This window comes from Mirounga angustirostris, unplaced genomic scaffold (genome assembly GCF_029215605.1).
Source record: "Mirounga angustirostris isolate CCGP_5_RB_7025 unplaced genomic scaffold, mMirAng1.0.hap1 SCAF_7, whole genome shotgun sequence".
Taxonomy (NCBI): Eukaryota; Metazoa; Chordata; class Mammalia; order Carnivora; family Phocidae; genus Mirounga; species Mirounga angustirostris.
Genome location: NW_026991715.1, coordinates 66,523,075 through 66,538,700, shown reverse-complemented (window position 1 = coordinate 66,538,700; position 15,626 = coordinate 66,523,075). Strand labels below are relative to the sequence as shown.

At 37.9% G+C, this 15,626-nt stretch overlaps 1 long non-coding RNA gene across 1 annotated transcript; it reads right to left on the bottom strand.

The window, feature by feature from the left end:
* Positions 1-1,793: 1,793 nt before the first annotated feature.
* LOC123859687 (uncharacterized) lies at positions 1,794-14,518 on the bottom strand. The gene is made up of 3 exons (XR_006794547.3): positions 9,611-14,518; positions 8,793-9,041; positions 1,794-2,969 (listed from the first exon to the last, which is right to left on the bottom strand). It is a non-coding gene; the product is annotated as an uncharacterized LOC123859687 (long non-coding RNA).
* Between the last annotated feature and the right edge of the window lie 1,108 nt (positions 14,519-15,626).

Sequence of the window (15,626 nt, the reverse complement as noted above, 5' to 3'; positions counted from 1 at the left end):
GTTTAAAAAAAATTAGCATTGGCACCTAATATTTTGTCTAATATATTGTGGTCCCGAGACTGGAATATAACGCGAGGCTTGGCTTTTCATCTGAAACCAGGATATCTTTTCTTAAAAATCAGAATGCTGCAAACCATAGTTCACAGATGAGAGTTTCAATTTTTGAATGACATAATACATTTATCTTTACTGGGCAGATCTAATCTTATTGCCATGACAACCTTTAAAATGCACATACTTATGTGTGCTCACACACACGCTCACACATTCACAAAAAATACAGTGCCCCTGATAATTTAGTCACCTTAATGGATATATATGCAGGATTTCACATGGCAAATGTCTGACAGAAGAAATTCTAAATGGGGAAAAAATGATGGATATATTCTCAGATTATTCAGATCATGTAAATTATCTAGTTCAGTTAATTCTGACTCTGATCTTAAGCATGAGGTCTGTGAAAGGGAGAAATTTACACTAGAACAGTATGTTAGAAGGATGTCTTAGAAAATCATTCTAGGGACGCCTAAGTGGCTCAGTTATTAAGCGTCTGCCTTCAGCTCAGGTCATGATCCCAGGGTCCTGGGATCGAGCCCCGCATCGGGCTCCCTGCTCAGTGGGAAGCCTGCTTCTCCCTCTCCCGCTCCCCCTGCTTGTGTTCCCTCTCTCGTTGTGTCTCTCTCTGTCAAATAAATAAATAAAATATTTTTTTTAAAAAAGAAAATCATTCTAAAATATTCAGTTTCTATTCTGTAGACACTGGGTACATGTTGGAGATTAGACAGATTAGACTAACCCATTTAATCAGATTAAGCTATCTACTCTTTATTTTATTTTATTTTATTATGTTAATCACCGTACATTACATCATTAGTTTTTGATGTAGTGTTCCATGATTCATTGTTTGTGTGTAACACCCAGTGCTCCATTCACTACATGCCCTCCTTAATACCCATCACCAGGCTAACCCATCCCCCTCTAGAACCCTCAGTTTCTCATAGTCCATAGTCTCTCATGGTTCGTCTCCCCCAGATTAAGCGATCTACTCTTAACTGGTTATCTCCAAAATTTCAATGGCTTCACAAATTAACACATTTCTCCTGCTCATCTCATAGTATAGTGGGTCAATGGGAGGCTCTACTTCATACACTCATTCAGGGATCCAGGGATCCTTTCACCAGATCCTAGGACCTCAGTGTTTTCTACTGAGTCCTCGGCACCTAATTTAATATATGGGAAGTATTTTTTTTTTTTTTTTGTGGAGGCAGGACTGAAAGAGCATTTCTGTTCTGCCCACATTGTGTCAGAACTGATCTACATGACCCTATCTAATCTCAGAGAATGTAGAATAGGTAGTCTGGAAGAAATTGGGAATGGAGGAAAGAGATATGTTGAAGGTGGAGAGGCCAATTAAAAGAGAAATTTGATGGTCCAGTGTAGCATAGTTTGGACCTGGTTATAGAGAGAGCTAAGGCAAAAACTCTCAACTCATATTTCTACACTATTTATTTATTTATGAGAGAGAAGGGTAAAAGGGGAGGGGCAGAGGGGCAGGGAGAGAGAGAATCTTAAGCAGGTTCCATGCCCAGTGTGAAGCCCGACACAGGGCTCGATCCCAGGACCCTGAGATCATCACCTGAGCCGAAATCAAGAGTTGGATGCTTGGGCGCCTGGGTGGCTCAGTCATTAAGCGTCTGCCTTCGGCTCAGGTCATGATTCCAGGGTCCTGGGATCGAGTCCCACATCGGGCTCCCTGCTCTGCGGGAAGCCTGCTTCTCCCTCTCCCGCTCCCCCTGCTTGTGTTCCTGCTCTCGCTATGTCTCTGTCAAAAAAATAAATAAAATCTTTAAAAAAAAAAAAAAAGAGTTGGATGCTTAACCAACTGAGCCATCCAGGCTCCCCTACATACAACATTTAAAAGTGACCACATTTCTAATACAGAGGTACTCTGATATTGTTTAAAATAGGGTTTGTGAAAATTAAGTAAGGCACTCTTTGTATTCGTAAAAAATATATATATTTATAGCCTAAGTTTACCTCTGTTAACATCAGAAGATAATGACAGAGAAGAGAAAAGGCTAAAAATATTAAGCAGCCACTGGGGACAAGAGTGAAATTTTCAGTAATATAAGAACCACCTGTCAAGCCAGGGGGCTTTGAGTATAGAAAATGAGTAAGAGATCTATGCCATGTACAGATGTGGCGTAGAGAATCCCTATGTGAGCAGGGCAGTGCAATAGCTGGGATAAATAGTCTATTTTAATTTTATCACAATTGCATGCATTTGAAAGAATGAAAACACTGAGCAAGGAGCAAGTTTACAGATGGCTTTTATCTCCCAATGAGAAGAGAAGCACCACAACGTGAGCTTATTTGCCTACAAGCTCAAGAAGGTGTTTGGATCAGTCCTACCACTGAGGCCAGTTTCAATTCTTAAAAAAGGCTAAGAAATCCATAAACCAGAGTTGGGGTTCTTTACTACTCACACAATTACTTTTGCCTTTGGCTAATGTTGTAGACACAAAGATAATTATGTGAAGTCTTCCACTTGTCTTTGTCTAAGAACCGAAGAACTGGAGGTGGATATCGACAATAGTATTGTCTGAGACTATTCACTTCATTATTTATTCACTGTGTGACTTGGACACAAAAGTTTACTATCCGAAATAGAAGCACATACAACTGTTAGAGTAGCCGAGAGAACAAATGTCAGTGAAGTTCTCGGCCTAAAATATCGAAGTGCGTCCTTACTTTGCCCAGAAGCTTTAATAGTCTAGAATCTCTGGGAAACTACCCCCAATTCTCTCAGTCTGCATTAGTGAAATGGCTGGTTTGCAAAAACTTGCCAGGAAGCTTCTGTGAATCTCAGATCTATGCATGCAGTTGACTGTACTTACTTCAAGGAATCTGGATTTTCCTCTTCTGCTCTCAAAATCTTGTGCCAGAGCCTCTCTTTAGAAAATCCTAACCTAGAACCAAACAGGGAAGAGGATTCTGTGAAATGTAAACCCCGACTTCTCTCTGAGTCACAAAAAAAGATCTTGGAAGGGGGCAGGTAGTAACGCCAGACTGACTACACGTCCTCGTGACCCAGCATTCTGGCTCTTACCCGCTGATTTCCAACTGGGCTTCTGATATGCACTCTGAAGTTTCCCCTTTGTATTGTCAATCTAATTAGTGGATCTCTGGGTTCCTGAAGAAACTATACAATATCTCCCAACTCACAGATAAAGGAGGTTCTCTGGATATGAGAGAAAGGTAGTAGAAGCCTACTTAAGCAGGAGCCTGCTTAAGATTCTCTCTCTCCCTCCCTCAAAAGCCCATGGTTATATAACTCTAATTTTTACATATCCAATTTTTTTTCCAATACCCAAGCTGAACTTTGGGAAATTCCAAGTTTGGAATGACAGTCTTTGTGAATGGGAAAAAAATATTTATCCGGTAGTAACTCAAAGGTGGTAATAGGTTACTTGGCTAAACTCTTCTATGCTTGAGGCAGAATAAGAATCCAGGCTGGTGCTCTTCCTATACTATTCATTAATCAATTTAACACATGCTTGCTGAGTCCCTACCATGCACTATTACAGTGGAGAATCTGTACACATAGCTCCTATATTCAAAGTACTCGGTTTTGTGGGGAACACAGGCACTGTGGTAATTATGAAGGGAAAGATTAATTATTCTTTATACAGTATTTTGTTTTGTTTTTTCTCTACTGGACTGTGAGTTACTTTAAGGTGGTAAGACTGGCTACCCATACATGGTAGTCCTGGAAAGAACATTTTTTATTCACCTTGATATCCTGGGCACCTATTGCATAACAGGTTCCTAATGATATGCTGAATTGAGTTATTCTACTTGACCTTCCCCCAACACACAACTCAATCTTTATTTATTATTTCAGAGCAAGCTTTCAACCCACAGTTATCTTAGAATTCTTTTTTAACTTTTAACAGCTCCTTAATAAAATATGTCCCATCTGGTTTTATTAACTTCACGTAAAGTGCATAGCGCTTTGCATTTAGTAAGTCTAATGGGTCTTGTTTGTTAGTTTATTGGAATGATGTTTTATTTCCTTTCCACACAATTTAAAGCTGTTATTTATTATTTTTCTCTCCCCCCTCCCAACACTGAGATTTGTATTTTATGTAGTTATTAATTCATGGTTCACATTGCTATCTGTGGAGTCTGTTAATGTAACATCAATAATATGTATTTCAATTGACTTTCTTTCCCTGACAGCAATGCCAGAGTGGCTCTAAGAAAATAAGAAGCAGAAGAATAAGAATAAGAGAGGAGAAAATAATTAAAATTTCCTCTGAAAAGCATGACAATAATCCATTCTTTTGGCAATTTTACACAAGATAAAATAATTTAAATATAATTAAATACATTAAAATATGCATTTATAATTGGTAAAAATGCTTAAGTACTAATTTTTCCTGTATAGTGTGTTTGTTCACTTGAATTGTTTTCACTAAGGGGAAATAAATATTTGGCCCTCCTTGTTCATGCTCATTTATGGCAATTATAGTTTGGCAATTTCATTGTTGAATATCACAGATATAAATGTGAAATAGTGTCAGTATATATATATATATATACCTATATATTTCTTACACTATAATTGTTATAAAGATGGCCATTGGTCCCTAGGTTGTTTATTTCTTCACTGTAAGTTGAGACTTGTTGGCTCAAAAGCCCATGGTTACGAAACTCTAATTTTTACACATCCAGTTTTTTTTCTAATACCCAAATAAATAGATTTTTAGCCATTTAGAGCCTGTCTTCTTTTTGTACCTTGAGAAATCTTACCCACTTCTGCTGGCCATTGATACAATAGAGCCTTGTAGTTATAAGACGTCAAGCTGCTATGGCCTTTGGAGTCCTCTGACCCAGATACTCCCACCCACACTGTTCAGTAGCATCTCCTAGACATGTTAGCCTCCTCTGTCATACCCATCTCCCCCAAGTGTTTCCTTGTCCTCCTTGCTATATGCCTCTGGATAATCTCATGCTCTGAGGGACTTCTCTCTTATGCAACTCTGTCAAGTGCAGCCCCAGAAAGCTTGTGTGTGCTACATTACATCTTTTTCCTTGATCTGCCACCAAATTCTTCCATCCCCTACAGTATTTATTACTACAATACTTATATTTAAATATAAAGATTATGTAGCCTACTCAGTCATCCTGATAACTTTATTTTAATGGAAATTAGATACAAACCCTGTTATTAAAACAAATATATAATTTTTAAAAATAACGTGATTTATAATCAGCTTTGTACTGTTACTCATTTATTTAAATTTTTAAAAAGGATTTTATTTATTTGAGAGTGAGACAGAGCACGAGTGGGGGTAGGGGCAGAGGGAGAGGGAGAAGCAGACTCCCCACTGAGCACAGAGCCTGAGGCAGGGCTCGATCCCAGGACCCCGAGATCATGACCTGAGCTGAAGTCAGATGCTCAACTGACTGAGCCACCCATGTGCCCCTGTACTGTTACTTAAATGAATACAGAAGAGTCTTTTTTATATGGCATGATCCATAATTGCTTGAGTAACCAAAAAAATTGGCTCTTCTATTAAAATAATACACACACAATTAAACATTTTAACTTAAAGCACTTACATGTACTTTATTCATTTATATTTAGGTAGAGAGCTGAGACATCTTTTTTAATACATTTCTACTAATTGCAGTTCATTTTGTATTTCTTATGCCACAGTCTTAAAACATAATCAATAATTTTCTGTTTCTGTTTCATTCAAGCGGAGTGAGAACTTGGACACTTATGAGGTAATCATGGGTAGAATCCTTCCGGGTGTTTATAAGTTTTACTCTCATTCTTCTATAGTTGCCTCAGCTATAACTAATTAATTTAAAATCAATTCTGTTATATGACTTCCTTTCCAAACATTATAACTGGTCTTACATATAATGACTCTGAACTTTTCAAACTCCTATTTCATTGATCTGTATAATATCTGAATAAATTACTTAATAAGCAACCAAAACTAGATAAAAAGATTTGGAAATTATCATAGCTGACTCATGGTTGGTCAATTTAAATGGTGGATTTTGGTAATTTAAATGTGGAAGCAAAATTAGAGGTGGCCTGTTGCCCTAGGAGTAAACCCTACCAATAAGCATTTGGAGTTAGCAGGTTTCCTACAGTGGATTGAGATTAGCCTGTTAACTATGAACACCACTGAATAGTGAATTGTATCTCCCTAAAATTGAAGCTGTAATGCTTAATGTGACTGTATTTGGAGACATGCCCTGTCAAAAAGGTAATTAAAGTTAAATGAGATCATGGGGGGGGATGGCTAATCCAACAGGGCTGGTGTCATTAAAAGAAGAGGAAGAGATGGGGCACTTCGCTGGCTCAGTTGGTAGAGTGGGCGACTACTGACCTTGGAGTTGTGAGTTCAAGCCCCACGCTGGGTGTAGAGACTACTTAAAAAAAAAAAAAAAAAAGAGGAAGAGACGCTAGTTGTTCAGGTACATGGGCAGCTGTCTTCAAGCCAAGAAGGGAGGCTTCACGAGAAACCAACTCTGCCAGCAACTTGATCTTGAATTTCCAGCCGCCCCCCCCCCCGCCCCCCCCCCCGCCGCCCAGAAGTGTGACAAAATAAATTTCTGTTGGTTAAGCCATTCAGACTGTGGTATTTTGTTATGGCAGCCCTAGAAAACAGATACAGACACTGAGAGAAAGTATGATTTACATGGGAATGGTTCTTGTTAAGTAGCTGAGTTCAAATAAGTTTCTATTGCATTAGTAAGTATGTCAATATGGTGAACTGCTTGTCAGTGCTCACTGCCACTCCTTTTTAGGCATGACATTCTCATTCCTGGATTTTTATTCTTGTCCTTCAGATTGTCTTCAATTCATATGGTTAGGAAATATATCTGGGAAATGTTATCTGCACGCTTGCATATCCAATATCTTTCTGCTGCCTTCACACAAGAATTGAGAGTCTTCCTGGAAATAGAATTCATGGATAACTTCTTCAAAGTTTGGTAAATATTGTCTCACAGGCCCCTGGCATTTAGTGTTGCAGAGCAATCTGGGCCAATTGTATCTTATTTCTGGGCACATTATTATTTTTTTCCCTAGATGGCTGTAGGATTATTTCTTTACCTTTTAACTGTGACAATTCCACTAGCTATATTTTGATATTGCTTTCTTTTTATTGATTTCCTGAAATATAGCAGTTACTCTCAGATTTCAGAATGACGTTTTATTAGATGAAGAAACTTTCCCATTCTTTAATTATTGATTTTCCTCCATGTATTCTCATGTACTTTGATTAAACTTTACCAATTTGTTTTCCATATAGCTTGTTTTCTTCTCATTTTAATCCTTTTCTCTGTTTTAGAAGAATTTCTCACATTTTTCAACATCTTTGATTTTTTGTAGTATCTAATATGCCTTACACTTCATTATTATGTAAAATCACAGATCATAATTTAGAAATGAATAAAATGTGTGCAGTTATTCTTTTTCATAACTTCCCATTTTACTGGTAATTTGTTCTGGATTTAAATGTTCAGTGCCTCTGTGTAAACATAAAGGAGATTATCTAAATTTTTTTGTTGTTCTTGTAGTTTATTTCAAAGAAAAGCAACTCATAATCTTTACAGAAGTAAAGATTACATCCTTTGAAATTCAGAATTTCTTCATAGGCTATGATGTTTCTGTTTTTACTTATTCCTATAGGGGACAATGTATCCCAGCTCTGCCACTCACTAGCTGAGTGATCTTTGACAAATTATCTTAACTCTTTGTACCTAAATGTCCGTATCTATAAAACAGGGTTGGTAATGATAGTGTTCATCTCACAGAGTTATTTTAAAAATTGTTTATCAATATATTTTTAGTAATCTTCTTAGCTAAGAAAGTGCTTGGCATACAGTAGAAATGCACTAACCATGACAATGAAATGAAAGAACAAGATAAGTTGGTTTCCAGGAGAAAACATTATTCTTTCTATCCATCGCTCCCTCTAACTTGCTCTTTAGGGGTAGTCCTTTTTCACCAGTGCAAGTCCTGTGACTTTTCTGGTCCCTCTCTGATAGTTAAAACAATTCTCTGGCAATCTCAATCACAGAATCTCATTGTCAGATCTAAGATGTTTATAAGTGCATTGAAAGTTAAATCTCCTTTCTCCTGGTCTGAGCCTGCTTCAGGCTTGATGTCCATTGTGGGTAAGGTGTATTGTCAGCATCTTTCATATTTCCTGAGCCTTGTGCTCTTCCTCCCCGCCTCCTTACTCATTGGCTCAATTTCTGATCCTTCCAGTTTAGGACTATGGAGGGTGAGTGAGGAGAACTAACATGCAGAAGACATCTCTACTCACTAGTTGATTCTAACATGACCTGGTATTGGAGTGTTCTGGGCAGACAGATGTTCAAAGCTAACTTAATTTTTTGGCAAGCGTTTTGGGGTCCTTTAAAGACTGCCATGGGGACTGCTGTACCGCAAGTTTCACTGGCTTGGATGTGGAACACACTCTAACCCTCTCTGGACCTCCCACCCCTCCTTAGAACCTGGAGCTCAGTAGGTCCCTGCACTCTGTCAATTCAGAACCATTTAGAGTCAGTGGTCCTTTAAGACAAGTCAAGGTGGGCGACCTTCCAGTGCATCCTGGAAACTCCCCATCCTTGCCTTGCCAAACACGGCCGGAGAAAGGTCTCGGGGTCTATAGTGAGGGCACTGTAACAATCTGCCCCCACCCTCCAGCCCTCATCCTGAGTTCCTGAAAGAGAGAGGGTTTTAATAACTAACATACCTACTATGAGAGACAGCAGCTGTTTGGGACCCATAACAATCCCAAACGCCAAAAACAAAGAGAAGTATTGTTTTCCTCTATCAGGGCCATTGTGCAGCTTTGGCATTTTCTGTTGTCTGGAGCTTCGGTGGTGGAGCCTTACAGGAGAGGGTGCTGTCTGGAAGAAGATGGTGAAGGTTCTGATATTCGATCTTGAAAGCATCGGTCAGGAGATGATTTCAGCAGACAGGAGATAAACAGCAGTCATGCCTGGAAAAATGGAGTATGCAGGGTTGAAGCAGTCGTATTTCAGCTGCTGTGGTCACCCGAGAGGCAATGACATGTGAAAAATGCAGGGGTGCCAGGGGGTAGTAGTGGCACCATGGCTGAGAGGCTACAATGCCCAACAAAGGCAGAGCATTAAACGGACACTACTCTAGTCCTGAGAAGAGTTACCCTCAGGGACTTCTATGTTTATTTTGGGAGACTGTGAAATCGCTATATATTCACCTTTGTTCAGCTGACCCAGCTACCCCAAGTGAGTCATTAATACTATCATTATTTTTTAAAGATTTTATTTATCTATTTGTCAGAGAGAGAGAGCAACAAGCAGGGGGAGCAGCAGAGATAGGGAGAAGTCTGATACCAAACCCACTGAGAGTTTTGGAAAGTAAGAATGAAAGTCACAATGAGAGATTACTGCGGTGGTAAAACTGAAAAAGAGTGATAGCACCAGCTTGGGCAGTGATGGGCAAAATGGTACTTCCTGAACTTGCCATGGGAAAAGTGAGCTTGAGTGGCTTCTTGACAGCATAGTAAGAATAAAAAAATACATATACCTTTTGATCTGGCAATTCCACTTCTGGAAATGTATGCTACGGAAAAAAAAGAGCAAAAATACTTCAAGACTGATTATTATGGTATCTCTGTAGTGGGAAACACTGGAAATAAAGTAAATGCTCTTTAATAGGGAAATGGCTAAATATATTTTAATATATAACTTGAAATTATCCTGCCATAGGTCTGTAACATTCGGCTTGCAAAATAATGTTCAAAATTACATGAAGAAAATCTCCCTAGGGCCAGAGATAAGACTATAAAGATTACCCCTGGCCATCTGACAGCACTGAGCTCTCGCCTCCCCTAACCTCTTCTAGTACATGATCATCTAGAGTTTGGGGACACGCTTCCTTATATCTCTAGCCTAGATATTTTAATGTATATATCTTGTCTCCTTAGCCCTTTGATGTTTTATGTTTTCACTTTACAATGTAAAGGCTTTCTCTGGTGCATAGTAGGCAGACAGGAAAGCTTTTTTGATTGATCAGTTGTCTTCCTGAGTGAAACTTGTTAATGGATGACAGGCTCCTAGGCCTTGGTGTTTGTCAGTAAGACCGTTTCTTATTCTTGTCCACTGTGTACTCAGGGATACAGCTACTCTATTCAATTATTCAATCATTTTGCTGAAAACTTGGAGAGTCTATTTGTTACAGAACATAATAAAAATGTAAAGCCATTGCCATTAATAAATAACATAACATACATGTCTGTTTCCCAGCAGCAAGCAGACTGAGTATTCATGTTGTTCAAGATTAAGTAAATCACCACAGACAAGGAAAATTACGCCATTGCTTATGCGATCAGATCAAAACAGTCATTTTCTTCACCAGTGATTCCTATTAAATGAATTGTATGCTAACAGTTTCCAATAATGAGTTGGGTTTAATAAATTATGTACTCTTCATAACTTTTTAATGTACATTCTTCCAACACTGGCCTGTCCCCAGAAGGGAATTTATCAAACGGCTTCTGCACATCAGAAATAAAAGCAAAATGAATGAAATTGGAGTGGTTGAAGCATAACTAGTGGTAATGGGATTGGTTTTGCTTCACTTTCTCTGTCACCCACCAGACATGAAAAATCTCCCACGGGTGGTTCAGTGTTATCTTTTCTCCCTGTTTTTCCCATAAGTATCAGATATTGGCTACAGACCACAACAGGATAGTGTTTGTGATTGATCTGTGTACTGCTCTATTGCCCCCAAAACTTTATTTCTAAAATATGGTATGTAGAATGAGGCTGCTGAGAATATCCAAACACAGACACACACACACACTCACACACACACACATCTCTAAAGATGTACAGAAGAAACCACAGCTTATTCAACAATTCCTCTTGATCTTTAATCTTCATAGTGTAGTAAAGAAACATTAAAAATAAAACAAATCAAAAGTGATATTAAAGATACTTTTTAGGTTTTGACAAACCATCTAGAGAAAGTAAGTTCCAATGGCTAAGATTCACTTAATAAACATAACATTCACTTTTGCATTCTAAACCAAATTTTGAAAATCACCCTTTTTTATAATCTACTGTATCAAATACTCAGTCTGATTGAACAGACTTTTTTCCATTCAAAAATAAACTTGATCTTTGGGAAGATACTACATATTAATCCCATCTATTTTGTATCTCTTTCCAGTATGTAGACAGGATATCCCTAATTTTATTGGAGTAGGAAAAAGGATTCTTTGTGGACTATATATAAGGGGAAAAATTTATCTTTCAAAGCATAACACTATTTTTAAGCAAGCTCTACTGCCCAATGTGGGGCTTGAACTCATGACCCTGAGATCAAGAGTCGCATGCTCCCCTAACTGAGCCAGCCATGCGCCCCATCAAAGCAAGATACTCTTTTTTTTTTAATGTTTTTTTTTTTTTATTTATTTATTCATGAAAGTCAGAGAGAGAGAGGCAGAGGCAGAGGGAGAAGCAGGCTCCCCGCCTAGCAGGGAGCCCGAAGCGGGACTCAATCCCAGAACCCTGGGATCATGACCTGAGCCGAAGGCAGACGCTTAACCATCTGAGCCACCCAGGCGCCCCAAAGCAAGATACTCTTAAGGTAGAGCACTTTTTAGTCGAGTAGGTGGTATAGCAGATGATTTTTGTGCTTACTGCCCCACATCATTAAGCAAATACTGATTTTTTAAAAAAAGTTATATCATAATTGTTAAAGAAAAATTAGAGATAATACTATGTGTATGCCAAACCTCTTTCTTCTTCCTCCTGACACATGAATTGACTACATTTCCCAATTGATTAGGTGGGGTTACATGACAGAGGTCCAGGTATTGGAATGTGTGTGTCTCTTTGTTTCCTCATTACCTCTTTTGTCCCCATTATATGCCTGCATATAAATGAGGTGGAACCACACTGGTCTACGGATGGCTGCATGGAGCACAGACCTCTGCTGACTCAAACTTGACCGTAAGGTGAGCAAGAAACGAATTTCTATTGGCTTAAGCCACTGAAATCTTGGATGTTTGTTACTGCAGCTAGCTCTTCTGAGTAATATATTATGTGCCATATATGATGTTTCAGATGTAACATGAAGCCCAACTTAAAGTGACCTAAGCAATAAGGACATTTACAATCTCACAAAACAAGAAGTCTAAAGTTGATTAAATTCCAGTGTGATTAACTCAGCGACTGAATAAAATCATGAAGGATCCAGATTTTTCCATTTTTCACTCTGCAGCTTCTTAGGCTGGCTCACCTTTTGGTCACAAAACAGCTCCTACAGTTCCAGACATTACACAGAGATGATAACTGCCAGAAGTGGTAAAAAGACATTTCCCCTCTTGTCTCTTTTTTAAGAACAAAGAAACCTTTCCCACAAGCCTTCCTGCAGACTTTTTCTCATGTCTCATTTCCCAGAACTGAGTCAGTCACATGCTTTTTTCTAAACCAATCACTTGAAAGGGCAATAGTGTAGACTAATCAAGACACAGCCCTTGGGAACTTGTCTTTTCTGAAATACGTGGTCAGTAATACCTGAATGAAAGCAGTATTCTTTTAGCAAAGAAGAAAAGAGGGACAGCTTTTAGGTAACCAGCAGTATATATTCAGATCTTTTAAGGTTTATTAGAGTCAAATACTGTGGAAAATCTCAATCTATTCTTAGGTAATATAACAATGCACTAATTTAAGGGAGGTGCTTAAATAATAAAAAATAGAATTGACTATACATTTCATATATTCAAAGTCAGGTGGTATTCAACTTCTGTAGTACTAAAGGTACATATTTAATCTTATCAGAGGATTGTAGGTGCTGTTGCTAGCAACTTCGACACTGTGTAAGGACATGATAGCTAAGCATTTTTTAAAAAGTGTGGACAGATGTGGAAAACGGAAACTGTATTTGTTCAAATCTTCTTATTGAGAAAGCCAGAGGGATGAATACATTTACTCACTTTTGTTTATGACTGCATAAATAACATAATATATATTTTAGTCATAGGAATTAAATGAACTAGGTCAAGAAGGCAATTTAGAATTACTGAGACCAACACATATCACAGACAAGGAAATTGAATTCTGTCATGATGAAGTGACTTGTACCAGGTCATATAAAAAAGTCCAGTCCTTGGCAACACAGGAACCACAATAGAAATTTATCTATGTTCAGTCTGGGGTTCTTTCTAATGCAGGATAGTACTCTTAATGCACAAGTATCACTTAGGAAAGTGGCACTTAAAAGAGGAATGCATTACACATGTGCAAACCAGCATACTACGCAATTCTTAAAATAATGATGATAGTTAAATGTATTGAGCTTTCCCTGAGCTCTGCACTGAATTTTCTACATTGCATTAGTTCATTTATTTGTAACAACAACCCTATGATGGAAGTATTATTAATGCCCCATTTCTTATGTAAGATGAGCTTTCAGAGAAGGATAATCTATTTTATCATTCAGGATCCTTTTCCCATTTTTTGTTGTTGTGGACCTTTGGGTTAACAAATACTGGTATAATTTGAAACAATAAAAAATCAGGCAGATGTCACCTTTTTATCTTTGTGTGGCATAGGAGCCAGAGAGAAAGGCAGCCCAGTACCTTAATCCAGTCTTTTTATTTTTTAAATTGATTTTTAAAAATATATTTTATTTACTCTTTTAAGTAAGCTCTATGCCCATCATGGGGCTTGAACTCATGACCCTGAGATCAAGAGTCACATGCTCTACTGACTGAGCCAACAAGGCACCCCCAAGCCAGTCTCAAAAACAGGTATTTTTTGAGTCTCACAAGAAGCACCTTTTATCAAATACAAAATTACACAGTCTTTCAATATGACTCTTTTTCAACCCTGAGCCCACCCATACAAGCCAGTTGGAGGAAACATTTTTAGGGGATTCAGGATTAAATAGGTTGGCCTTGCAATCTTCAATATTTGTTTGGGAAGGTCCTCTTTCATTGTTTCCTTATGAATACTTGGATTTTTTTAATCATCAGCATCCATGAAGGATCTAGGATTGAGTTGCATCTGCCATGTTTGGTATCAATACTGATCAGCAGGACAACACCTAGTACATATCCAGCAAGGCCAAGATTATATGCAATCTAAGGCAACACAATACGAAAAGAGTGTACCTTCTTGGTGGCTGAAGACCAATGTCTAGCTGCTGGTTAAACTACACTTAACACATCAATCACCTGCTTTAATCACATCTGGTTTCATTGGGTTTATTTAATGAATGAGCACTGCTTTCCTCCTTTCTTAGCTTTTGTGACTGATAGAAAAGAACAAATCAAACTTTTTGTCCTGCTGGTTGTATCTCTCACCTACCCATGAGAAGGGTTAGATTGATGGCCTAATGGAATTTTAGAGAATTTTTCCAGGTGGTCCAGAATATATGCCTCAGTGGAAATGTAAACAATCTCAAATTTCTCCCATGCTGGTGCAACATATTCTAAAGAATGCTTCAATTTCCATTTATATGGGAAATTTGTTTTATTTATTTGTTTATTTATTTGAGAGAGGGCACGAGAAATTTGTTTGAGAAAGAGAGGGCACGAGAGAGTGTGAGCGAGGGGAGGGGCAGAGGGGATGGGAGAGAGAGAATCTCAAGCAGATTCTTTGCTTAGTGCAGAGCCCAAAGCAGGGCTCAGTCTCATGACCCTGAGACCATGACCTAAGCTAAAACAAAGAGTCAGACACTTAACAGACTGAGCCACCCAGATGCTCCTGGGAAAATCTTTTTTAATGAAATAGCCTTGAACATGACCCATTCCAAAAAAGTTCTGTTTTGTTCTGGGAGTAGCTATCATTATTTTTTGTACAAGAATAACTATCCTAAAATCTTTAGGTAGATTTTGGAAAGATGGGTATCCCAGCCTGCCCTAGTGAGGGGCTGCATGATGGTAGAATTTCAGCTTTGGTCATTAAATCTCAGCAAATAAAATCCAATTTTTATTTGTTCATCAAATGTAGGTATATATAAATATGTTTGTGAAAGTGTTATGTGTGAAAAATAGCTACTCAATGACCTGTTTGGTTTAATCATTTGTGTGTGCATGGCTACACAAAATGATCATTAATGAATGTAAAAGGAGAAATAAACTAGAAAAATTTAGAATCATTATTACATATACTAATACTTAATAAATGGTATATATTGAGTCTCTGAAAATCTTAGTGAGAGGGCAATGATATTTGCAGAAGAAGGATGCAAAATAGAAAATGTCTTTTCCATATAAGCAACAGTGGTGTGGGTGCTTATATTTTTGGCTTCCTGAGTCACTGTGGATATAAAATACTAACAACAAAGTCCTTGGTATTGTGCTTCAAATGACCATGGTTATTTATTTCCATTTTTCATAAAATTCTTAATTGAAAATGAGAAACATCAGAATGAATATATTGGCTTTCTCATGGACTAGTTTATAATTTTTAGTCACTTTAGATAACCAAAATTTAATTGGGTTTTTATTGATTTATGTGCATCAAATCTTTACTCATGGCTATTTAGATTTGTGTGTATGTGCGTGTGTGCAAAATAATTATTTCTA